The 25,816-nt window shown below is 46.6% G+C and overlaps 1 long non-coding RNA gene across 1 annotated transcript; it reads right to left on the reverse strand.

Annotated features, from left to right (window-relative positions):
* Positions 1-4,268: 4,268 nt before the first annotated feature.
* On the reverse strand, positions 4,269-12,244 carry LOC113610799 (uncharacterized). Its single transcript, XR_003429228.1, has 3 exons — positions 12,130-12,244; positions 11,160-11,462; positions 4,269-6,943 (listed from the first exon to the last, which is right to left on the reverse strand). It is a non-coding gene; the product is annotated as an uncharacterized LOC113610799 (long non-coding RNA).
* Positions 12,245-25,816: the final 13,572 nt, after the last annotated feature.

The raw sequence follows: 25,816 nt of genomic DNA on the forward strand, positions 1-25,816 counted from the left end.
GAGCCTGCGCATCCGGAGCCTGTGCTCTGCAATGAGAGAGGCCACAACAGTGAGAGGCCTGCGTACTGCAAAAAACAAACAAACAAACAAAAAAACCCAATCCCTCCCCTCCACTACCACAACAACAACAACAAAAATACCTTCAAAGATAATGGAAAAAGTCAAAGTAGTACACAGGCAGAGAAATTAGTTTCCTAGAAGGAAAATCAGCTGGCTCAGACTTTTCCTTCACAATATTAAATTCCAGAAGATAATGAGAGTTTTTTGCAGAACGTTTTTGGGGAAAAGAAATCTACATACAATAATTTTTTAATGAGAGAAGGCAAAGAATGACATCATAGACAAACACATGACCATACATCCCATCACTCAGATACCTTTCTTGCAAAAACTACTCAAAATTTTCCTGTGGACAGACAGATAAATTAAATACATGAGTGGAGAAGTTGAAGCTTAAAAGAAAGTGGGGGGGCTTCCCTGGTGGCACAGTGGTTGAGAGTCTGCCTGCCGATGCAGGGGACACAGGTTCGTGCCCCGGTCTGGGAGGATCCCACATGCCGCGGAGCGGCTGGGCCCATGAGCCGTGGCCGCTGGGCCTGCGCATCCGGAGCCTGTGCTCCGCAACGGGAGAGGCCACAACAGTGAGAGGCCCGCGTACCGCAAAAAAAAAAAAAAAAAAAAAAAGTGGAAGAAAGCTTGGAATTCCATTTAATGATAGAGTGGATTATATCTATAGTGTTCGCAAATACATTATAGTTAGAAAATTGAAGGAAAAAGCCAAAAAGTTTCTTGTAAAGATTTAGAAGAGAAATAACAACAATCATGTGAAGCTCATCTAACTCTTAAGTCTATGTAGACCTCACCACAACTGCCCATTCCCCAGGAGCTGGACCCGATCGACATGAACAGACCCCTCAGCTATGTCTGTACTAGGTGATTCTGCTTCACTGGCCACGGGTAGGCATCTGACTCAAGCTAAGCCATTAATCATCCCTACCAAGGGTCTGAATCTTGTACTGAGAGACGCAGCACCTGAGCACCTTTAAACTGAGCTATGTTAGAGTCCTCCAGAGTGAAGGCTTGTGAATCCCTCCAACTAGGACCACTGAATCTGCCCTGGTCCCTGTCCATCTCAAGGCATGGCCATAGCAACAAATGTCCTCTTTAAGTTAAGCTAGCCATGGTCCATCTCTGCTATTGTTGACCAAACGAAGCTTAACTAATGCAGAAGTTGCTGCGAGCAGTGGAGATTTTCAATTATCAGGATTTTAAAAGGAGTGTGGTGAGGAGAGAAGTGAGGATGTGCTTGAGACAGGCTGGGACCTGGGACCTGGGACCCTTTGCTGCAGTGCTTGCACCTGGACAAACATCTCCTTGAGAAACAAAATACAAAGAAACTATAAGGGACTTAAAATAACTGCATGCATGCACAGTTGGGGCGAATTACGGACAACAAGATACAAAAAGACTAAAAACCCAAGTGCCATTTCTGAAGAGCGGGGACAAAAGCAGGGTACGGCGCATGCCCCCTGCATACGACACCACCTAAGGGGTGGGCAAAACACCTAAGCCATCCCTCCAGCCCGACCCCTGGACACACCCCTACCCTCACCCCATATAAGGAGCAAGCTCGCCCCCCCACCCCCAGCTAGTGAGCAAGGGAACCTGGTGTTTGTTCTCGCTCCCCTCTGCTGCAGCAGGGGTTCCAATAAAGCCTTGCCTGAATTTCTTTTCTGGCCTCTGATCAATTTCTATTTATTGAGGAGGCCAAGAACTCTGGTCAGTAACATGCTCACCCTCCTATCCTTGTCTGGGAAGGTGGCAATCTTTTCCATGAAATAGTGACATAATTAGTGAAACTGTTGCCTATTTGCTCTTGGGACTTGATTCAACAGTAATTTCGTAGGATTTTAGCATGTTTCAGTTACTTCTTTAGACTTTATGGTACAAGATGAGAGATACAAACTCCAGTCCAAGATAGCCATTCTAAAAATTGATAGAGAATAGCATAAAGTATGTGACTCTGTGAAACAAGGCCTTTTATGGACATCACCAGAAATCTGAGGCAGCTGAGGATCAAATAATCATATACCTTGCAAACTGCAGCAGTCAACTTGGCCGGTTCATCATAAAGCTAAAGTTAGTGTCCTGATCAGAAAACGGTAGAGTTACGGCACTTAGATGTCATGTCTGGGAGAGGCCAGAGGAGTCTGGGCATCCTGGGATTTCCCGTTGCCTCGTTTGTTCCTCTAAATCACCTTCAAAAGAAAATGAGTGGAAGGGGACTTCCCTGGTGGTCCAGTGGTTAAGACTTCTTCCAATGCAGGGGGTGCGGGTTCGATCCCTGGTCAGGGAGCTAACATCCCACATGCCTCGCGGCCAAAAAAACCCAAAACATAAAACAGAAGCAATAGTGTAACAAATTCAATAAAGACTTTAAAAATGGTCCACATCAAAAAAATCTTAAAAAAAAAAAAAAAAGAAAGAAAATGAGTAGAAGAAGGGATAATCCCCAAAGACTGTGAGCCTGGAAAAGAGAGGGTCAACATCGTGTTAGATTTCCTTGCCAGATGGGACTTCAGCTCACCTCCCATAGGGGAAAAGGAATTTGGTGAATCACACGAGCTAGAGCCCTATTTGCATGTATGAGGGAAAAGGATGTGTGCATGTATGTTTGCACATGCGTGTAAGCCTGTATGCTGGGAAGTCAAGGGGAAGAATGTAGTGAACATCTATGGCTTGGTTCGCTCACCCTCTCTTATTTTTCTGGAAAAGGACTTTGTTCTCCTCCATCTACATGGAGAAGAGGAAGCCGCGTTTACACGATGTTGCCCTGTCTCCTGGCTACCTAACTCAAGCTCTATTGGATTCAAGCTGAATCAAAGTCTTTTCTCACCAATTTCAAATTCGAATTAAGATATCGAAATATCAGCCTGTCTGCTCTCTGTGTCTGGATGACACATTCTGGAGCCATTACCAGTGACTGAATTCCTCCATGTGAACTAGAGAAAGAAAGCTGGACTGCAGGGCAAGCGAAGTATCAAAAATGCGTGCTGAGCAGAACACATAAGAAAGATCTGCCTGAATCTTTAACGCTGCTCCAGTGTGTCTGCGAAAGCTGACTGCATCCTTGACTGGGATTTAGGATTTCCTTGATTTGCATAATTCCTCTAAATTCTTCATATAACATGCTTAGTAGGCACCCTTGGGCTTAAGGTTTCTATTTCTAGCAACCAAGAGAACTTTAATAGCCATGATCATATATAGAATTTACATTTTTAAACTTTATCTTACATATATCACCCATCTCTCAAGTTTCATCAACAACTTTAACGAACTTTTATCACAGCTCTTATGACAGTGAACAGTAATTATTTTGCACATAGACCACCCACTATACTATGAATTCATGAAGAGTCAGGATGGTGTGTGTTCATCTCTTTTTTTTTTTTTTTGAGGTACGCGGGCCTCTCACTGTTGTGGCCTCTCCTGTTGTGGAGCACAGGCTCCGGACACGCAGGCTCAGCGGCCACGGCTCACGGGCCCAGCCGCTCCACGGCATGTGGGATCTTCCCGGACCGGGACATGAACCCGTGTCCCCTGCATTGGCAGGCAGACTCTCAACCACTGCGCCACCAGGGAAGCCCTGTTATTCATCTCTTGATCCCCAGACTATCAAGGGCTAAGTTGTCTCACTGAGCACCTAAAACCAGGTGGCAGTGTCTGCAGTGGGAACAGAATTTCCTGCCTTGGCTACCGCTTCCGAGGGAAGCTCCTGACTCACCTGAGAGTCATGATGTGTCCTTGTCACCCCAGCACAAGAAGGCCAGGAGATTGAGATAATGGGAACAAGTGGAAAATTTCTAGGGGAATCACAAGCTCCAGCACGTCTAGAGCTGTACTGCCCAGTATCCCAACCAGTAGCCCCATGTGGCTCATTGAACACTTGAAACGTGGCCAGTCCAGAGTGAGATGTGCTGTTAGCATAGCATACACACTGGCTTGTGAAGACACAGTAGGAGAAATACAATGTAAAGTATCCCGTTAATAATGTTTACACTGATTACATGATCTATACTATATTGCTTTATATAAAATATGTTATTAAAATTAATTTCACCTGTATCTTTGTACCTTTTTTTCCAAATTCTGTTTTTTTATTGAGGTATAATTAACATATAGCATTATATTGGTTTTAGGTATGCTACATAATGATTCAATATTTCCATGTATTATGAAATGATCATCGCAATAAGTCTAATTAACATCCGTCACCACACATAGTTATAATTTTCTTCTTGTGATAAGAACTTTTAAGATCTATTCTCTGAAACAACTTTCAAATAGGCAATACGGTATCATTAACTATAGTCACATGCTGTACATTGCATCCCCTGGACTTATTTTATAACTGAAAGTTTGTACCTCCTGACCCCCTTTACCCATTTCACACCTCCCCCCGACTCCTGACCTCTGACAGCCAACAATCTGTTCTCTGTATCTTCCAGTTTGTTTTTTTCTTTTTGTACCTTTTTAACATAGCTACTAGAAAACAAAACGACACATGTGGCTCTCCCTGCATTTCTGCTGGACCGTGCTGTAGACTTTCTTTGACTGAGGATAGAGAACAGGGAAAAAGGAGGAGACGCAGGAGGGGGGAGAGGAAGGTGAAGGAAGAGGAATTGTCTTTTTTCCGTGAGGAACTTTGCTTCAAAGTTAACATTCATTGAACGCTTACTATGCTGTAGGCACCAAGCAGAGAACTTTTACATGTAGTATTTCATTTAATCTTCACAACAACCGTATAAGGTTTCTATTACAACGATCCCCACGTTATTGATGAGGAAACTTAGGAAGTGCAAGTAATTGGCCCAAGGTCCTATAGAGAGGGAAATGGTAGAGCTGGGTGTGCACAGGAGCCACATCCACACTCTCATCCTTTATTCTTCATCCTCTGTCCTCTGTGTAGTCCAAGCTAGAAGCTCTGTGTATGTTCTTGCTGACTTCTCCCAGAATCTCTGGGCCAAAGCTGCATTGTGTAATTTTCTTTAGTAGAGAGTTCACTGTTTTTTCCTTGAGCAAACATAAGAGGAGTCCTGGTGGATTCAGTGATTCTGGATATCAGATCTCAAACCCAGCCTCCCTGGGACCATCACCACCCTGCATCCCTTCATGGTAGAGATGGAAGACGCCGGATTCTCTGAAACCCTGGCTCAAGAAAATTAGATGGGACCTAATCAGCTGAAAAAACAAGGCTGCAAATTGATCCTGACGTGGGAAGTCATCAAGTACCTGCAACGAAATTTCCAAGCTGTCAAAACTGTTCAATATGCATTCACTTAGAGCGTGCGGGATTAAGAACTCCAATTCTCCACCAGACACCAGTGACGAGCGGAGAAAATGAATGGGGCATTATGAATCTAATCTTCTGATGCTAATTATCCCTGGAATAGCACAGGACACAAACACCGTCTTCCCCTGTAGCAGCCTCGAGAGTGCAATTGGATTTCCGTCTGGTTCTTTGTAACCAGGGACCCCACCACTTGGCAGATGAGCTACAGTGCTTACTTAACACAGCAGGGATCCAGTCCTGACGATGGCTGTGCACCTTCTGGCCTCTCTTGGCACCAGACAGCAATGCTGGGTCCTTTCAAGTCAGGCGACGGCACCAGGGCTCCCTGGAGTTTCTCAGTCCAGGCCTGACGACAGGGCTGAATGCAGGACACACATCCCAGGAGCTCTGGTGTATCAGTGTCCTAGGGCTGTCATAACAAAGTACCACAGACTGGGTGGCTTAAACAACAGAAATGTATTGTATCCCAGTTCTGGAGGCTAAAAGCCCAAAATCAAGGTCTTGGCAGTGTTGGTTCCTTTGGAGGGTTGTCATGGAGAATCTGTTCCATGCCTCTCCTCCAGCTTTTTCTGGTTTGTTGACAATCGTTGGGGCTCCTCGGCTTGTAGAATCATCACCCCAATCTCCACTCTCATGTTCACACAGAGTTCTCCCTGTGTGTGTTTGTCTCTGTGTCCAACTTCCTTCTTTTCATAAGAACACAAGCCATACTGGATTAGGGTCCACCCTGATGACCTCGTCTTTACTGGATCATCTACAAAGACCTTGTTTCCAAATAAAAGTCACATTGACGGGTACTGGGGTTAGGACTTCAGCATCTTTGGAGGAGACGCAATTCAGTCCACAGCACCTGGGATGGCCGGTGTTCCCTAGGAGGACAATCCTGTCCCTAAACAACGGTCCAGCTTGGAGGCAAAGTCATCTGTCCACTTGACTATTCCCTGCCACAGACATGGTTTTTCCCTGGGACCCTTGCTGTGGTGGCTGGGGACAGGCAGTGCCCTGTTCTCTCTTGAGCCCCTGGAGCCCTTGGGAGAAAAAGTTCCAGAGCCATGACTGTCTTGCTCTGTGCCAGCTCGGGCACCCAAGGGTGGGGTGGGTGGGGGCAGAATGTACCTGTCTCTGTCTTTATTCTTCGCCTGCACCTGTAACAGGCCGTGTGTCACCTAGATCCATATTCAGGTCTAGGCTCTGCCATTTACCCTCCGTGTGACCTTGGAATGTTCTTGGACCTTGTTCAGCCTCATTCTTCTCATCTGTCAGTAGGGACCAGGATGCTCACTTCCTGCCACACGTTGTGCTGAGGAGGTGGTTTGGGTAAGGCACGGAACACAGCGTCTGGCGCAGAGTTGGTGGGTAATAAACAGTAGCTTCCATCACTAAGCCTCGCTTAGGCAGAGCCTGACTTGGGAGGGAAGCAGCTCCCACCCTCTGAGAGGCCACCCAGCAGATGTCATTCTGAGGACCAGCATTTCCAGCAACCATTTCTTCTGACTAACCACACGCGTGCCTGGCTTCACACACTCTTGAAGATTCTCACTGTACAGCCTATCGGCATTTGAGTCGAGACAAAGGCTGGGCTCAGCAGCCCTGGAGTTGGGAGCAAGATGCAGAGAGGGAGAGAAAATGCATGTTAATGAAGGAGACTGGAAGACTAATAAGAATTCCATTCGTGAGGATCTACCAGAAAAACAACACCCTTTGACCAATCTCCCAGGGCCCAATTAGACCACTGCTTTGGCAAACTTGATTTTGAGAGGTGAGTATTCTTTCATCTGTGTCTTAGAGAAGAAAGGAGAAAAAGAGGGAGGGAGGAAGGAAAAGAAGAGAAGAGAGGAGAGGAGAGGGTAGGAGGAGAGGGGAGGGGAAGGGCGGGGAGAGGGACAGAGAAGGGGAGAGGGAGAGGAAGCAACTGAGAAAAATCTATGCTTCTCTTCCTAGAGTACACGTTCATCTGCTCTGATGAACTCTTTCTCAAAATACTGATGCACGAGTTACTCGGACCCCTCTGGCTCCAGGGATGGGTCAGCTAAAGGCACATGCTCATTGCTTCCACAATGCTCCATGGGTCGCCTTGGAAGTCTGTGCCATTCTTGTCTATTCATGCGCCTGCCATGAATATCCGGTGACCTCCTGGTGGCAGAGACTCTGCCTTATTCGCCTTGGAGTCTCACGGACACGGTAGGTGCTCAGAAGGTTTGTAAAACAAGTCAACGCAGTTGACTTTTACAACGCAGATGAGATGCGTCCACTACCACACACATACGAGGAGGAAAAGAACCGTCAGCAAAGACGCTGTCCCCCCAAATCCTTGACGCCAGCCTGCATTTTGTCAACAGTTGGGATCCATATCAGGCCTGGAGTCCTTGGAGGGGTGTCATCGTCTCTCCTTCCTGCTGGCTTCACGCCTGGTGTAGGGTGGACCAGGCTGGCAAGACGGAGGGCTCTCCTTCTGGGAGCTGCTGTGTCCTCTCACTGTTGCCCTGCTAAAGAGGTATTGCATGAACGAAGTCACCTTCTGTCCTTCTCTGGGACTTAGTGTTTCCATCTCCAAGACGGGAGTGGGTGGACTAGATGACCTCTAGGTGTCCTTTTCACTATCAGCGCGTCTCTCTACCAACCACCAATGCAGGTCGCATTGTGCACAAAAGTTACCCAACTGAGGAAGCAGGTCACTCTGGGAAACCAGCGTGCACTTCATGTGCCAGGCTTTGCTCCATGGCTGAGGCCACACCCACAGGAGAACATAGGCACCTGTTCCTCCTTTGTCTGCCCAGAAGGGTTACCCTTTTCTAATCCAACTGCCCAGGAGGGGCTATTTTCTGATTTGTCCATGAAAGGGAGTCTTTCTTCTAATTCAAAAAGAAGTACTGGGACTTCCCTGGTGGTCCAGTGGTTAAGACTCCATGCGTCCACTGCAAGAGGTACGGGTCCTATCCCTGGTCGGAAAACTAAGATCCCACATGCTGTGTGGTGCAGCAAAAAAAAAAAAAAAAAAAAAAAAGATAATAGATTGAAATGTCAAAACATAGCGGAAATTAAAAAAAAAAAAAAGAAGTACTGTGTGGGCTAACATCCACCCTACAACCAACTGCAACAAGAATGACCCAGTAATTTTTCATCCAAGTGTGGGAACAGGAAGCTCATCTTAGGCTTCAGTTTTCTAGATCTTTTCCAGAATGTTCTGTAAAGCCAGGCTTTGAGGTAATGCTCCAAAAGGTACTTTCCTTTCCTTGAATCTTCATGATGCAGTGATGGGGGAAGGGTGGCTTCCCATTGATGTCCATTATTAACACCTTCCTTATGTGTTAGAGCCCCAGGCTTACCACACTGGCCCACGCCATGCCTCTTTGAACTTACATGATGGTTAATTCTACGTGTCAACTTGGCCAGGTCACCATTTCCAGATATTTGCCCAAACACTGATTCAGACACTGCTGTGAATGCAGTTTTTAAGATGAGATTAACATTTAAATCAGTGGACTTTGAGTAGAACACATTAGCCTCCATAATGTGTGTGTGTGGGGGGCCTCGTCTGATTAGTTGAAGGCCTCAAGAGAAAAAAGATGGACTCCCCCAAAGAAGAGAGAATTCTGCCTCCAGACTGCCTTGTGGGCTCAGGCGGAAGCATCAACAGTTCCCTGAGTCTATACCTTATTTCCAGGCTGTCTCCCTCTCTGACTTGGTCCTAGTTTTGTGCCCCCTGTGAAATCTAGGTCTTCACGAAAGGGTGTGCTAGGAGGGTGAATGAAAGAATTTTTCTGGGTTTCCAACCAAATAGGTCTCTCCATATCTGTTGAGGATGCCAACAGGGAAGCTAGGTAGCGACAGGCAAGCCTGTGGGTGATAAAAAGTCTGACCCCTGGGACAGAAGAGGGTAAGCTGCCCTCGCCATCCAACTCAGCACCTGCTGACCCAGGTGAGCCACCCAAGCCCGCTATTCGCATCCTAAGGTCCAGGGCACTGCCCTCCAGATTCCACTCTAAATGAGCCTGGTTTAGGGCATTATACTTACTGAAAAATTGACGAGTCATATATCTCAGACGTTGGACCCATTTCCTGAAGGGCCTACTCTAGTTACAGAATCCCACTTTCAAGCCCATTCTACCAAGGAGAATTCATAACCAGTAACATCCGAAGGGAAAGTCGCCTGCCAGGAGAAGGCAGGACAGTGCCTGAGAGTGGACAAGAAGTTCCTCGAGGGGAGATGTTGGATCTATTGGCCTCAAGATCTCCAGGACCCAGCACGGGACCTGATACAAAGGAACAAACCTCTGCTCAGCCGAAGGCCAGAACAGAGCCCGGAGGAAAAGCCTGGAACACGCAGGATGCAAAAAGGAAACTGCAGGAAAAGGAAGGCATCTGGAAGCTTGGAATGGGCACAGGATTAGGACTTTTCGGTTTATAAAAAGTACTTTCTGTTACCCTCCATCAGCTCTTTCTGAAGCCACGAGGATTAGGGGTACACATGTCTCAATCCCCATGTGATAGACAGAATCTCAGGAAAGTCTATCGACTTGCCCACCCAGTCAGAGCCAGAGCTTGAACTTAAACAATCTCCTTCCAAATTCCAAGCCCTGTGGAGGGAGGAAGGTCCTAAGAAAGGAACTGGGGTGTTCTTTTCTTTTTTAAGATTTTTTTTTTTGATGTGGACCATTTTTAAAGTCTTTATTGAATTTGTTACAATATTGCTTCTGGTCTATGCCTTGGTATTTTTGGCTGTGAGACATGTGGGATCTTAGCTCCCCGACCAGTGATTGAACCCACACCCCCTGCACTGGAAGGCAGTCTTAACCACTGGACCGCCAGAGAAGTCCTTGGTGTGTTCTTGATGAGACGACTCATTCCCTTCATAATAATGGGCCTGGGGCAGAACTTGATGAAAGCTACCTCCAGGCTAATTATTTTTCCCACCAAAGAAAAGCCGCTCTCCACAGATGCAGTCTAGTCCCCCTCATTCTGACACCGATTCCCATGCGGAAGGACACAAGAACAGCTCAGCTCAGAACAGTCCCACTCTGTAGCCTTGCTTCTAGCAGCTAAAATTATCATCTTTGTGCATCAATTCGTATCAGGTTTGCAAATTTACCAGCGGCACTCCGATTTGCAAAGAAAACATAACTTCTTCATTTTCCACGATGGATGTAAGGAAATTCAATCTGATCTAATAATGTAAAACAGTCTCTTTAGAGAACTCAGCTTCTTTTGGATAAACGTTTTGTACTTTTTAATCCCTTTTCACCTCGCTTATCTCCAAGAGGGCATCTGGAGGTGTTGATACAAGACAGCTGGTCTGTGTGACCTAAAGGTGACGAGAAAGACCTCGGATCCACACGGGCCACAGGCCCACGGTCCCTTCCGGCTCCTGTAGTCTGTATGAGGATGCCGCTGTCCACCTGATCGACAGGAGCCCTGCTGGCACCAGAGGCTGAAGCCTGCCCTCCTTGGTTCTGTCTGGGCTCGGCAGTCCTGCTATCTGGAGTCTAAGTCAATCCTCTCTAGGACCGCGTGTCCCCTGAGGTCTAGCTGTGCTGCATGGCCAGTTCTTGGTCGGGATGATCTGCCATCTGGCCCGCAGCTACAGTGTCCCTCACCACAAGGCAGCAACACCCGTCTCCCCGAGTCAACCTCCCAGCCAACGCCATCAATCCCTGTGATCTTCTAGGGGGACCAGGAAAAAGGGGACAATGTCCTCGCCCTCCCGCCCCAGCCCCAGGAGCTGAGGAAGCCTCTGGAGGCTTAGCTGGGAGGTTCCTCACTTCAGCTGGGAGAGGGTCAGAACACACCTCTTTCCCTACTTACTCACCTGCTTCTGACAGCCTCCTTCCTCCCGCAGTTTTTTTGAGGCCAGAAGGGGTGGGCTTTCCCCTTCCTTCTTCCCTGATAGAGACATCCCCTATCCTGTACTTTTAGGAGGCATTTGTAGTCCCCTTTCCTGGCACTTTGGTGGTGGAATGGCTGCCAGGAAACGTCACGTTTGGGTGAGAAGGACGAAAAACCGTCTGGTACTTTTGAAAGATGACCTCAGTACACAAGAACACCAGTTCCTCTGGCCAAGCTTCCAGACTGGGCAGAAGACCACTCTTCTGGCCACGCGCGCTCTTAACACCTCAAGGTAGGCAAGCAGAAGGGAAGGGAAATTACTTAGACCCGAAAGAGAACCGATGTTTTATAGCAAGGTGAACATTTATTCCAACACAGAGCAAAAAGCTACACTTTCAAATTGGTCAGGGGAGCCTCATGGCTGAGGTCCAAGCACTGAGCCCCTAAAGACACAGACTGACCTTGAAAAATGTTCGTTTTATAGGAATATTTTGCTAGTAGCATTCGGGGCAAAATGCTCAATATCTGGCAATATCTGAGGTGTCCAGCCCAAACGTTTGACATGGCAGCCTCATTTGCCAAGGTCATGCCTCTGGTTCCCGTATGGAATGAGAGGACTTTGGTTCCAGGACCACAGGCTGGCTCCCTGGGGTAGGCCAGCTGCAGCAGAAGTCTGAGCTTTTGGTGTTAACGGGAGGCAATATGAGTGAGTGAGTGTGTCTGACTCAACACCGTAAGTTATCCCTTTGGAAAAAAATGCATCTTAAAACTCACATTCTACCAATGTAAGAACCATGGTTCATAACCTTCCTGAATCTGCCAACAGATCAACAAAATGTGTGTGTGTGTGTGTGTGTGTGTGTGTGTGTGTGTGTGTGTGTGTGTAAGTGAGAGATGAGGGGCGTATAATTGATTTGTTTTGTTTTTTCCAAACATTCAAAGGAGTATCAGACCTGTATCAGCGTCCGATGGAATGAATTTACTGCAGGGACTTGGTTACACTGGTGAAATGTGGAGAGGAGAAAACAGCAAATAATAGGAATTAATGAAATAGGGACGAAATCTGTAAGAGAATCAGCAAAGCAAAATAATGGTTCTTTGAAAACGTTAATAAAATCGATATCTTTCTATAGGGGCTTTTAAATGTGTCCACAAATTCTCTGACAATCTTCTCAAAAGTGGACCCTAATCCTGCTCTCTTTGTGTGTGGGCTGTACCTCTTAACTCTCTTCCAATGAGAGGAGTAAGTGGAACTGATGATGTGTGATTTCAAGACTTTGCTGTCACTTGGATCCCTATCTCTGGGGGAGGCCACCTACTATGTTGTGAAGACACTCCAGCAGCCCTAGAGAGAGATTCACATGGTGAAGAACAGAGGCCTTGAGGAATCCGAACCGCCTGCCAACAACCAGCAATGACACGCCAAGCATGTGACTTAGCTAACGGGGAAGGAGACCCTTCAGGTCCATTCCCAGATGAGTGCAATCTCAGACAGTACCTTGACTGCAACCTCAAGGGAGACTCCGAGCCAGACAGCCAGCTAAGTCATCCCCAGGACCCACCCCCTCACACAAGTTGTGTGAGATAATAAATGCTTCTAGTTTGAAGCTACTGAGACTTAGGGTAATTTGTTATGCAGCAAGACATAACGAATACACCCTTTACTCCCAAAGGAAAGCTAATCAAGGAAAAAAAGAGAGAAGGCACAGGTCAATATCAGGAATAAAAGAGAGGATATCACAAAAGACCTAACAAACATTAAAAAGTTGTAAAAGTTATTTGCAGAATCTTGTGGTCATAATTTAAAATTTTAAAAAGAAAAAATTCTTAGAAAAACACAATTCACCCAAACTGAACCAAAAGAAATGGAAGACTTACAGAAAGAAAATTCCAAGCCCGGGTCCAAAGAATGCCAACTCGTTTATGAGGCCAGTAAAACTGTGATAGAAAACCTGAGAAGGACATTACAAGAAAAATCAAATATAAGCCAAACTCTTTATGAATATAGATGCAAAAATCCTAAATAAAATATAGCAGTTCAAATCCAGTGATATATGAATTTTTTTTTATTTTAGCAATGTATGGTTGCTTTAACATTCAAAAATTAATTATTATAATTCACCACTTTAATGGAGAAATAGGAGAGAGGTCATATGATCATTTCAAATATGCACAGAAAAAGTATTTGGTGAAATTCAGTATCTGCTTATGTTAGAAACATGTAGAAAGCTAGGAATAGAAGAGGATTTCCTTAATCTGATAAAAGGTATCTACAAAAAGCCTGCTGCAGTCATTACACTTATGGAGGCCTCCCCTGAGGCTGATAATGTATCAGAGTTTCTTGCTACCCTCAGTTTACTCAACACTTCACAGGGGATTCTAAACCATTGCTAAAATAAGAAGATAAAGGAATTAGAAATGAAGGGGAAAAAATTATGTTTAGTCATAGATGGCCTGGTCACATAAGAAAAATCCAGAGAATATGGATATTTTCCTCGAATTGGTAAGTGCACTGAGCATACAAGCTCCCTGTTGCCTGTACCCCAGACCCAGGCTTCCAGAGCATTTTCTTTCTGGAACCTTGCCAGTCATCAGTGTGAGGAGAAAGAGCTGATGAACCATGATCTGACTCTGAAATCTTTTGCCCGATGTAACCCGCATTACCTGTGTCACATGTCGTTGGCCAAAGCACGTGACACAGCCACTCTACAGGGTAGGGCACGTCATCCTCCTGCAGGGAAGGGCATGGGAGAGGGGAAGTGATGCTACAACCTGTCCTAAGAGTAAGGGGCAAAGGTGTGGAGGACAGAGAAAGAAGCAGGGAGAGATACAGGTATGATGGCGGGTGACAAGACACCAGGATTACAGGAGAAAAGTAGCCAGTGAAAACTTCCTGGGGCAGAGTTGCCAAAAGAACAGGTAGGTCTCATCCTCATCTTTATACAGTAAGTCCCCTACATACGAACGGGTTCCGTTCCGAGAGCGCAATCATAAGTCCACTTTGTTCGTAAGTCCAGCAAACTCACCCTAGGTACCCAACTAACACAATTAGCTGTATCATACTGTACTGTAATAGGTTTATAATACTTTTCACACAAATGATACCTAAAAAACAAACACACAAAAAGTAAAGAAAACATTTTTAATCTTACAGTACAGTACCTTGAAAAGTACGGTAGTACCAGCTGTTTTACTCTTGTTTCCGGACATCCTAGGCTTGAAATAAAGATACTGTACTACTGTGCTCTACACAGTACTGGACAGTAAAGTACACAAAACCACAACCACTTGTAGAGGATGCATGCACGTGATAATGTACACCAGACACATGAACTAACTTTTGTGATTGGACATGCAAAAGCAAGTTCGCATCTTTGAAAGTTCACAACTTGAAGGTTCGTATGTAGGGAGCTTACTGTACTTGTTTGCTTTGGTATAACATGAACTCCTATTTCACGAACATCTGATAAAGTCCATCACATACATAAACGCTTTGTGTGTTTTTGCAGGATATCAGGGACAGGAGATGAATTTCATATTTGAGTGTGCAGAGCAGGGAAGAGACCAGCCATGGGAGGTAAGAAGCCCACGAGGACAAAAGTTCGGCAAAAGCAGGAAACTAGAGCCGTATGTGACTGAGAATTTACGCCCCTGGGAATTTTCAGAAATCTGGAGACAGGCATTGGAATTCCCATGGATATGGAATTAGAAGCTTAAACTAATTTTCTCTAAATCTCAGCCTTCTTGGCTAAGATCCAGGTTACATCTATGACAAGCATGCATTTCTTAAATTAGAAACTAATTAACAAATATTATGGTTGTTTTGAAAACTCCAACCATATCCGTCAGTGATGAGATAGCTGAAGTGACGTGGGTAAGTGGAGGTGCAGTGTTCTCCTGGGTTCTTCTTAGTGTTGGCACAAAGTTACTCAGGGAGATCATTAAATAATTTTAATCCTTGTGTATTGCAAAAGGTGTGTAACTAGGTTTTCTTCTTAGCTGATAAAGGCAATGGAATTAATAAATATTACCCAAGACTTTAAAATAATTTCAAATCTCAGAGACATAAAATAATGTTTCTGATGTTAAATCTAAACAATTCTTTAAAAACAACAGCAACCACAGGGATCTAGATAAATATTCAACCCAGAGTCAACCTTGCTGTTTGTCACCCCTAAACAGGGGCTTAGGTCATTTCCATGACGTCAGCCTTCACTACAGCAGCAAGAACTGTATGCCAGTCTACACTGAAGTGGGAGCCTTTAAAATGTGTTTGGACAGAAAAGCCAATGCAAATGAGAATGCACAAATCTACACAAAATCTTTGCCATCTAGAGCTTATATTTGCTTTCACTATGAGAAATCAAGCCAACCAATGTCAAAATGAAACTCAAGGAAATCTGGGCTTCCCTGGTGGCGCAGTGGTTAAGAATCCACCTGCCAATGAAGGGGATGTGGGCTCCAGCCCTGATCTGGGAAGATCCCACATGCTGCGGAGCAACTAAGCCCATGCGCCGCAACTACTGAGCCTGCGCTCTAGAGCCCGCGAGCCACAAATACTGAGCCCGTGTGCCACAGCTACTGAAGCCTGCGTGCCTAGAGCCCGTGCCTCACAACAAGAGAAGCCACCACAATGAGAAGCCCGTGCATTGCAATGAAGAGTAGCCCCTGCTCGCCGCAACTAGAGACAGACCGTGCGCAGCAACGAAGACCCAACACAGCCAAAAATAAAATAAATTTTAAAAAATAAATTAATTAAAAAACATAAAACAAAAACTTAAATAAAAAACTTAAGGAAATTAAATTTTGCACGTGGCCAAACATGTGCTGTGTGCCAGCACATTGGACGTTGCGTATCTGTATGCACCCTTCTGTCTACGTATAGACAGAGCTTCGGAACAAGTAAACACCAGGTCTTCATCTATCAGCATTCAGTCCATGTGCTGGTTTGGGTTTCCTCAAAGACAGACTTTACCTTGAGGGTGTGAGTGCAGATAGTTTATTTAGGAGGTGATTCCAGGATGCAGTCATAGGAGGGAGGAAGTGAGATAGGGGAGAAAAAGTAGCCAGTAAACAGTGTGTTAGCGTGCAAAACCCCTACTGGGATAAGGAGAAAACTGGATATTAATCCAACCCAGAACCATAGAGCCAATGTAAAATACTTGTGTCAGAGTATTGCCAGAAGGGGCAAGGGAGCTGGGGTATACCCCAGTTGCCTTCAGTCATTCGTTAAGGGCTCCTTGAAGCAAGGCACTAATTCTCCAGTACTTCCAGCTTGTCCCAGGCTCTGCCATCTACAAAAGCCCTCAGGCAGAGGGATGCAGAGACTGGCAGATGGAAATCAGCCCTACTAGACCATAATGCCCAGAGCTGAAGAGACACAGGTGGGGCTCTGACAGCCACCTCTGCTTCCATTACATCTCCTGTCTTCCAAACCATCCCTGTTTGTCTGTTCCTTTATGTTCTAGCATTTCTTGCTGACTTTTATGCAGATTTTGATGAGGGATAGGGGGTCTCCTGTCCTCTGCTCTGCACTATCCTGTTTTAAGAACTGACATCAAATGTTTACCCACCAGTAGGGTCTGAAGCGGATGCAACAGAATGACCAGGACAAAGGCTTAAAGTGATCAAAGTGTTTTCCATCCCGATCCACAATGAAGAAGAAGCCTCCGAAATTAGCCCCATGGTAGAACAAGTGTCAGCCAGCCGACTGCTTCATTCTGCCAGCGTAGGCTCCACCCTTATTCTGAGACACTCGCTCCCTCCTGGAGAAGAGCCCCCATGTGCTCTCTCGAAAAGCCTCGCCAGGGACCTTCAGCTGTAAATAAAGCCGTGGCTGAACCAAGCCCCGCTCAGAATAGCAAGTATCTAAGCAGATCTGCATGGCACTGTCTTCCCAGCAGGGAAACGCTGCCACGGTGCCCATCACACCCTTCCTTAATTATCTCAGCATAGCACAGAAGCTAGAAAGCCCCCATCATTAACTTTTATGGACGATATTTTCCAAGAGGATGCCCATGTCCCACCCCACTCTTCAGAACTGGCAAGTGATATACCCAGAGCTTGCAAAGAGTTTGAAAAGTTGAAGGTGGCCACGATCCATCTAAGGCAGTTATTCTCAACCAATGGTGTTTTTTTTGTTGTTGTTGGTTTTTCTTTTGGGCCGCTCCGTGCTGCATGTGAGATCTTGATTCCCCAACCAGGGATTGAACCCGTGCCCTCTGCAGTGGAAGCACAGAGTCTTAACCACTGGACCACCAGGAAGTCCTCAACCAGGGGTGTTTTTGCTCTTCCCTTCCACCAGGAGACACTTGCAACGTCTGGAGAAATGTATGAGAGTGTGCAGGTGCTAGCTGGCATCTAGTGGGTAGAAGCCATGAAAGCTCCTGAGTATTTTATAAGAACAGGACACCCTCCCACAATAAAGAATTATCTTGCCTAAAATACCAGTGGTGTTGAGGTTGAGAAACCCTGTTCTAAGGAGATAATTCTGCTGGACCCTTAGACACCCCCTTGCAATCGTATTTCATCCCTTCAACCCTGACTCTGCCCCTCGCAGACTTCCTGTTTTGCTAATTAAGCTCTAAACAAGACCTCCTTCCACTCCCCAACCCTGTTATGGTCTCAGAATTCTCTCCTCAACTCAGCAGCTAGTCCCTTTCGTCATTCTAGTCTCAGAATTTCTCTCGCAATGTCCCCTTCCCAAATCTCTTACATGTCAAAGTTCCTCTTCCAGCAACCATCTACTTTTCTTCATTCTAAGCCCAGAATGTCTCCATCTCTGCTGTGAGCCCATCATCCCCCACACAAGCCTTTCTTGGTTCTTGGATCCCGATGAAGAGGAACTTCTATGATGCCCTCCCAGCTCTGAAACAGCAGCTCTGGAGCCGACCCTTCCCAGGGAGCAGACATCCGAGTGTCTGGCTAAGAAGATTCTAGGATTCGGGTTCTCTGGTCCCTGCCTCTGACAGCTGGAGCTCTCATTTCGGGTGCCCATGCTACCCGGTAATGGTGAGACGGAGGTCTCTCTGTGTGCTGGCTGCGATAGCAGACAGGCTCCCTGCTGTAGTAGCCAGCCCTCCCTCAAGCAGAGTCGTCTTTGGGCCTGGGGTTAGGATGAACAACCTGAAAGCTTGAGCACTGAAGGTCCAGGGATGGTTGGCTTGGGACTGTCCTGGTTTTAAAAATGAAAGTCCTCCTGGGCTTCCCTGGTGGCACAGTGGTTGAGAGTCCGCCTGCCGATGCAGGGGACGCGGGTTCGTGCCCTGGTCCGGGAAGATCCCACATGCCGCGGAGTGGCTGGGCCCGTGAGCCATGGCCGCTGAGCCTGCGCGTCCGGAGCCTGTGCTCCGCAACGGGAGAGGCCACAACAGTGAGAGGCCCGCATACCGCAAAAAAAAAAAAAAAAAAAAAAAAGAAAGTCCTGCAACTCAGGAATGCCCTCAGGATGGTTTTTCCCCCGTAGCTGGGTGAGCTCAGTGGGAGCGGCAGGAGGGCAGAGCAGAGCTGCGGCCTCACTCTCCACTCGGGCTCATTTGGGACGGGGGGTTCTCCCTGATGCTTCTTGGGTTTAGGTCTGGAAGTCTGTCTCAGAAACTCAGACTTGATAGTTTCACGCCATGTAGTTAGGTTCAACAGACCTCCTCGGAGCATTGCAATATACTTCCTACTCCTTGCCATGGGGACAGAAGACATGAGACCACGGCTCCTGCACCGGAAGACCTCTGGGTCTAGTGATGTGTGGAAAGACAGACAAAGTGCAGAGTGGCAAGAGCTATGACAGAGGCCAGGGCTGGGAAGGAAATGGAGAAGGCAGTCAGGGAAGGCTTCCTGAAGGTGTCAGCACCACAGAGTGCAGGCTGAAAGGACAGAGAAGCTTTGCCAGGCAGCAAGGGAGGATTAAGGAAATATTTTCCAGTTGAAAGAAGTAACAAGAAAATAAATACATTGAGAAGCCTTGGCAATGCTTATAGACTTAGATGGCGTGGAGAGAAATGCAATTCTCTTTGATCATGGAATGAAAGTATATCTGTATACTTATAAGGTAGGCTTACCATTTTTGAAGACGTGTCTCCACCTATTGCCCCGTTTTTCATTTTCATAACCCCCGCTTGCGGGTAGAGACAGAGACTGTTATTCCAATTTACACTGGGGGAAGTTGGTCCCCCAGAGATAAGCAGTTTGTGCAACTCACATGTCTAGTTAACGTCTCCGAGTTTTGACCTTGAGGGAGGCTGCTGAGTACCGTGTGGACCGCCTGGGCTTTGGAACTAGACAGACTTTGCAAGATCCCAGATTCTTTACTTACTAACTCCATGACCTTAAGCACATTACTGAGCCACAGTTCTCTCTTGTAGGAAATGGGGAACATAACATCTCCTGTGCAAGGGCTGTCGTGAGGATGAGATGAGGAAACTGATTTCAAGGGCCTAGTAAGAGCTTGGACCAAGTAGGCCATTAAGAAATGGTTTCTAACAGACATAGAGAACAAACGTATGGATACCAAGGGGGGGGAAGTGGGGGGAGATGAATTGGGAGATTGGGATTGACATATATACACTACTATGTAGAAAATACATAACTAATGAGAACCTACTATATAGCACAGGGAACTCTACTCAGTGCTCTGTGGTGACCTAAATGGGAAGGAAATCCAAAAAGGAGGGGATACATGTAAACATAGAGCTGATTCACTTTGCTGTACAGCAGAAACTAACAAAACGTTGTAAAGCAACTATAATAAAAAAAAAAGAGGAAAAAAAAAAAAAGAAATGGTGTCTACAAGAGTTTGGGCTCTTAATTATGAAGATCAAAGGATAAGTTCGCTGTTAAACTGAAGAAGTTTCCCCTGTTTAGATCTTTCTTTTGTGGGTTTGCTTGCTTGTACTTCCATAACTCGATTCTCGGTGTGCTCAAATTAATTAAACAAACTTTCTTCAAGGATGAGAAAGCCGATGTGCTTTTGAGGGGCTGCTAATTACACTTGATGTCTCCTTTAATAATGTGAGATTAAAAAGAGCTGAAAGTGAGATTCTTAAGTGCACAAGACAACCATGGTGATGACACGTGGATCTAGACTGAATCCGTAAACTTGTGTACTTGGATTCTTTTCTTCGTGTAGTGCTTATATATATATTGAAACCAAGGAGCAGAAGATGTTATCAATGATAAGCCACTTCAAATGGCGATGCAGTCCAACCTCCACGCTTTTATGACAAGCAGCTGAGGAGAGTGGATTCATGCAGCTCCCTTATCCCTGACCCAAAGCCGCTCATAGGATTCACCTTCCCCCCTGACTGCCTGGTGATAGCCTTGGTCATTGTTGCTGGCTTCAACTTCAGTCTTATTTGTTCCTTTTAAAAAATAAAAAATAATAGCATTCTTCTTCCCCTTTATCTACATAGAAAGAACAGCTACCATTTCCTTGGAGATGCCCTTTCTCTGCCAACGTTGAGGGGTGAGGACCCTGAGGGGACATTGACCCCATGTCTGCCCCCAGCTGCTCCAAGTCTCTCTACTTCATCTAGGAAACAGCAACACAGATGAGAAAGAGCACAGGCTGGTTAGACAGGCCTGAGCTCACATCTTGACTCCGCCACCAATACTGTGACAAGGACCGTGTTTACAACTTCCGCGGAATCTCCTTTGCCTCTAAAATGCAGGTGGTGAAAGCTACTTGTAGAATTGCTATGAAGATTAAATGTGGCCAAGTCTGTAAAGCATCTAGAACAGGGCCCACACAAGGTAAATGTTAAATCAATAAGGTTTTCCCCTTGCACGTGGTCACTGCCTCAAAATCCAGCCACTGCATTCATTATTTTGAGTCTCGCAAAATCTATTACAAAGACCTGAAAGCAGATGAAACCCAAAGTGATTTTAGCCAGTACCACTGCTATAGTCATTATTCCAGCATAAGACTCCAAGGGCTCACTCCAATAGATAACCTACACATCAGAGTCTACCATGAGCCTTCTGTGTGCCAGGCACTGAAGTCGTGTCTGTGACCAGGACATACATACTCTCTACCTTCTGGAGATGATAAATAATGGGTGAATGTCCACCTTCAAAGTAGCATAGATGGTTTCTGGGGGGTGGGGAATAGAGGTGGAGATTGTTACCCACAAGGAAGGTGGCTATGATTTTCCCAAAACGCAGCAGGGCAGGCAGAAGGGGCCATAAGCAAGAAGAACCTCCATCGGGGAAAGGTGCGTATTTCCAGTCAGGGCTACAGTAAACCCCGGGCGCTACCTGGGAGGACCAGTAAGAAGTATCTCCTAAGGAGAAAAAAGCAATAAGGGGCAAGCCCAGTCCAGGGAAAGTCAACGCCTTTGATCCGGCTCCGCCGTTGCTACAACAAGGCTCTAAGAATCCGAACATCTAGGATACCTTAGTAAACGATGCTTAGATGAAAAGTCACATGGTGTGGGGGAAGGGTTTATCTAGTAGCCATTTGACCAGAAGCGTAAAACTGCCTAAGAAAGCAGAGACTGATCAGTAGCTAGAGTCAGGCAATCCTAGTACCAGCGCTCTAGCTGGGAGGCATTTCTGCACCATGGGGTTTTGTGCAATTCTCAGAGAAAGAGAGGCTGTGCCGTGCTGACCTGTGGCTGAGGAGAAGAATCCTTGGGGTCTGAGTCACAGGTCAGGATCCAGATGCAGCAGGAGGCTGGATGACCTCTGTACACTGCAGCCAGTTCAACAAGCCCAAAGTGGAGCTCAAGAGGCCATGAGCAGACGTGATATCGCAGTGGTTCATGGGGGGCCAAACAGGATGCTGATGTCCTTGGACAGAGTCCTCGGTCATAGCTGCTGCTGTTCACAGCACTGACAGCAACCCCTAACCAGAAAACATACAGCAGGCACTACTATATCTTCTTTGCATATGCCAAGGGAAATTATTTATATTGAACTTGGATACACGTTTAAAATTGTTTTGATTCTGTTTTTGCTAAGTCACTTGTTTACGCAAAGTCCCAAAGGTCTCTTTGAATTAGAAATTTTAGGTCTTATTGAACTAGAATGACCCCAAACTAACTACACCCAACACATCATCCCAGGGCAGTGGTTCTCAACTAGTGGTAATTTTGCCTGCCTCCTTCCCCACAGTCCAGGGGTCATTTGGAAATGTCTGGGACGTTTTTAATTATTGTGATCGGGGCGGTGTTATTGGTGTCTGGTGGACCCAGGGATGGTGCTAAAAATCCTACAATGTTCAGTACAGTTCCCACAACAAAAAATTATCCAGCTCGAAATGTCCATATTACTAAAGATGGGAAGCCCTTCTTTAGGGCAGCCCTGCCCCTAATATTCGCAGGGTCTAGAACAAGTATGCAGACACAGGGCCTTGGCTTGTGCCTGCCCCACCCTTCCCCTCTGCCCCAGCTCCTTCCTGCACTGGGAGAGGCCTGGCACACACTTATGCAGACAACCCTGTCAGCACGTGGAACTCTGTCCACACGCCCATAAACCTAGAGGAGCACGGATCATGGGGACAGCTGCAGGGAAAAGCAATACAGACTCTGGTTGCAGACTTGGGGACCATCGGGGCAGGGAATTCTGAGGTCCTGAATACTTGAACAGTGATGTGGTGGGGTGGGGGGTCACAATTTCATTGCCCCTTAGAGCAAGGTACAGCCAGAGGAGAGCTAGGGCAAGGCCCTGTAAAGCCTGGGCCCTGGGCCAGGGGCCCTTCAGCCAGAGTCTGTGGGCATTGCCGCTGCAGGCTCTACGCAGGTGTGAACCATGAGTCCAGGGCATGTGACGCCACCAGAGCCGGGAGCTTAGGGATGGTTAGGAACTAAACATGACCCTCTGAAGACCTTGGCTATCTATTCGGCCCCGGCCCCCCTCTGTCAGCTGTTTGGACCCCAGAAGGTGGGGAAAACCAAGTTTCAGAAGAAAGGCTCATCAGAGAGCAAAGGCCTGAGACCCTGAGAAAGAAGGAGATCCCAGGGTGAGGACAGCAGAAGGGGAAGCAGCAGCGTGAAAACAGCCATGAAATTCCAACCATCTGCCAGTCCTCTTTGATTCCCCTGACTCTGAGATAGAAACATTTCAGCTCCTTTCCCTCATTTGACTTCACCTAACTTTATGCTTTGGAAAATGACCCGGTGAAAATGATGTGCCCAGACGTAGAAATTGGAGAGTGGAATGAATGACCCGCTGCTCCCAGATGTGTGACGTGCGATGTCTACCTGCCCTGGCATCCTTACCTCCCAATGTCCTTCCCATCATTCCCCTTGCTCCACCCCTCCCCCACCTCCATCACTGTCTCAGTTCAGGTGCTCATTATTTCTCCCATGAACCATGGCAACTGCCCTAATTGGTCCCCCGATAACAGTCTCCACCAGTGCATCCTCCACATAGGCTGCTGGAAAACCCTTCCTATAACACATCTCCAGACACGCCACCCCAAGTTCAGAACCCTTCTGCGGCTCCCCTCGCCCACAGAGTACTGCCCACCTGCCTTAGCATGTCACTGTCCCCTGACTCGATGGTTTCTGCTCCAACTTCAAGGTTCCTGTTTTCATGCCTGGACCCACCAACCGGGGGAGCTTTCCAGGTTTATCTCCCAGAACTCAAAGCCCTGTTACATCTGTAACTTCTCCAATAGTGCCTCTCAGCCCTGACACCTTCAGGGCCCAGAACTTTTTCTACATTTCCAGTGTAAGTCCAGGGGAACGGCCAACAGAGGCATCATCACCGCATCCCAGAGGCGCTTCAGAAATACCATCAGGGACGAAAGCTGAAGAGGTTTGTAATAGACACCGAGATGCACTGCCCAACTCTCCCTTCCAGGAAGGACCTACCCAACTGCAAGGCCAGGAGTCAGCAAACAGCTGTGGTTGTCAGCTCCTCCAGGGCCACCTCTGCTGCAGAGACCTGCCTTGCCGAGATGCCCTTCCCTGTGCATCTCTCACCTTGTGACTGAGGTGGGAGTATAAAGGCCTGGTCATTTGGGTCCAAAAGAACGCAACTCTAATGACCACTGCTTGCTCCAGAGAGCCCTCTAAGAGCAGCAAGGTTTTGTTAAGCCTACATTGCATTTTCACCTCTCCTTTTGCCCAGTTTGACTGGAGCCTCCAGCAGAGGATTCGGTTCTATAGGAAGACGAGAAAACACACTATTTACCAAACCCAGAAGGAATGCGCCCCCACTGCACTAAGTCCAGCAGGGGCCTCCTCTGTAGGCTGGGGCTGACAGCAAAAGAGGCTGTTACAGAGTTTGGCTTATGCAGGGCATGGGGGCTTAACCACCAAAAGCCAACAAGTTGCAATTATTGTAATGACCAGTGAGGACAGAGCGGTAGCTATGGGACCATGACCCATAATAGACTATGGAATCTCTAGAGGCCAAATGTATGGGCAATAAACAAAGGTACTGGCCAGCTTATAGCAGCAGAAGAATTCAAGGCTAGATGACCAGTAGGTTGACAGAAGTTGTCCCAATGTACAATGCTACAAATTTTGCCTGGTTTCTGTACCTGAGTCAAATTTTAGACTGAGAACTCATGGACCAAACAGGTGGCTGGGTCCCCAAGAGGAAGGATCCCGCAACATTCTGGCAAGTATGCACATCAAATAATCTTCCTGTCCTTTCACAAAGGAACCTACAACTATGTACTAAGGTAGCTGTATACCAAGGAGAGGAGAACGCCCAGATATTTCAAGGATTGTTAGTCACAGTTGACATTGATCCCTAGAGACCAAAAACTTCATCATGGCCCTGCTGATAGGGAAATATGGGGGCCAGGTAATAAACAGATCCCTTCCCAACGTCCAGGTTATGGAGGGTCCGCTACATCCACAGACTCATACAGTGATCACTTTCCTGGTCCCCAAGTGCATAATTGGGATTGTAACACTCAGCAGTTCATTGGGTCCCTGGCCTGTGGGGTACTAGCTGTCTAGAGGAAAAGCCAAATGGAAACCTCTGAAATAACCCCATCCTGACAAGAGAATAAATCAGAAATCATATTGCATCCCTGGGAAGGAGGCAGAGATAAGTACTACCCTCAGGTAGGAGCAGAGGTGTTGTCACCTGCATGTCTCCAGGTAATTCTTAAGTATGGCCCCTCTGCAGAAAGCCCATGTATCCTGGAGGATGGCTAGAGACAACTGCAAGCCCAACCAAGTGATAACCCTGATCACAGCTGTAGTTTCTTTGTTAGGACAGATTAATATGGCTTCAGGTACATGGTATGTGGTCACTGATTTGGCAAATATGTTCTTTCCTATCCCATTCAGAAAATAGGAATGGAAATAGTTTGTATCCACATGGAATGGACAACAATATACATCTACGATTTTGCCCCAGCCTGTTTGTGTGTTCGGTGAGACCAATGGGAAGATGAGAGTGTGGATTCACTGTGGGCAAGTTGATGCCTCAAAGACCCCCTTGTGCTCTGAGATTATACAATTCTCTCTCTTATTAAAGCCCAGAGCACACCTTTTCATCTCCCGAACATTCCCAAGGAACCAGAAGCCATTGATGTGTATCAGCAATTTAAATTGTTTTGTCGATGTGCATTAAGTTGCACTTATCTGCATTAAATTCATTAACCATTGGACCACCTAATTATCCCATGTTTGCAGAGATTTGAGAATTCATGGTCCTTCCCTTCCTAAGGAAAATCATTTT

The sequence above is a fragment of the Aethalodelphis obliquidens genome, unplaced genomic scaffold (assembly GCF_003676395.1).
Source record: "Aethalodelphis obliquidens isolate GAN/ISIS:26980383/991018 unplaced genomic scaffold, ASM367639v1 scaffold65, whole genome shotgun sequence".
Classification (NCBI taxonomy): Eukaryota; Metazoa; Chordata; class Mammalia; order Artiodactyla; family Delphinidae; genus Aethalodelphis; species Aethalodelphis obliquidens.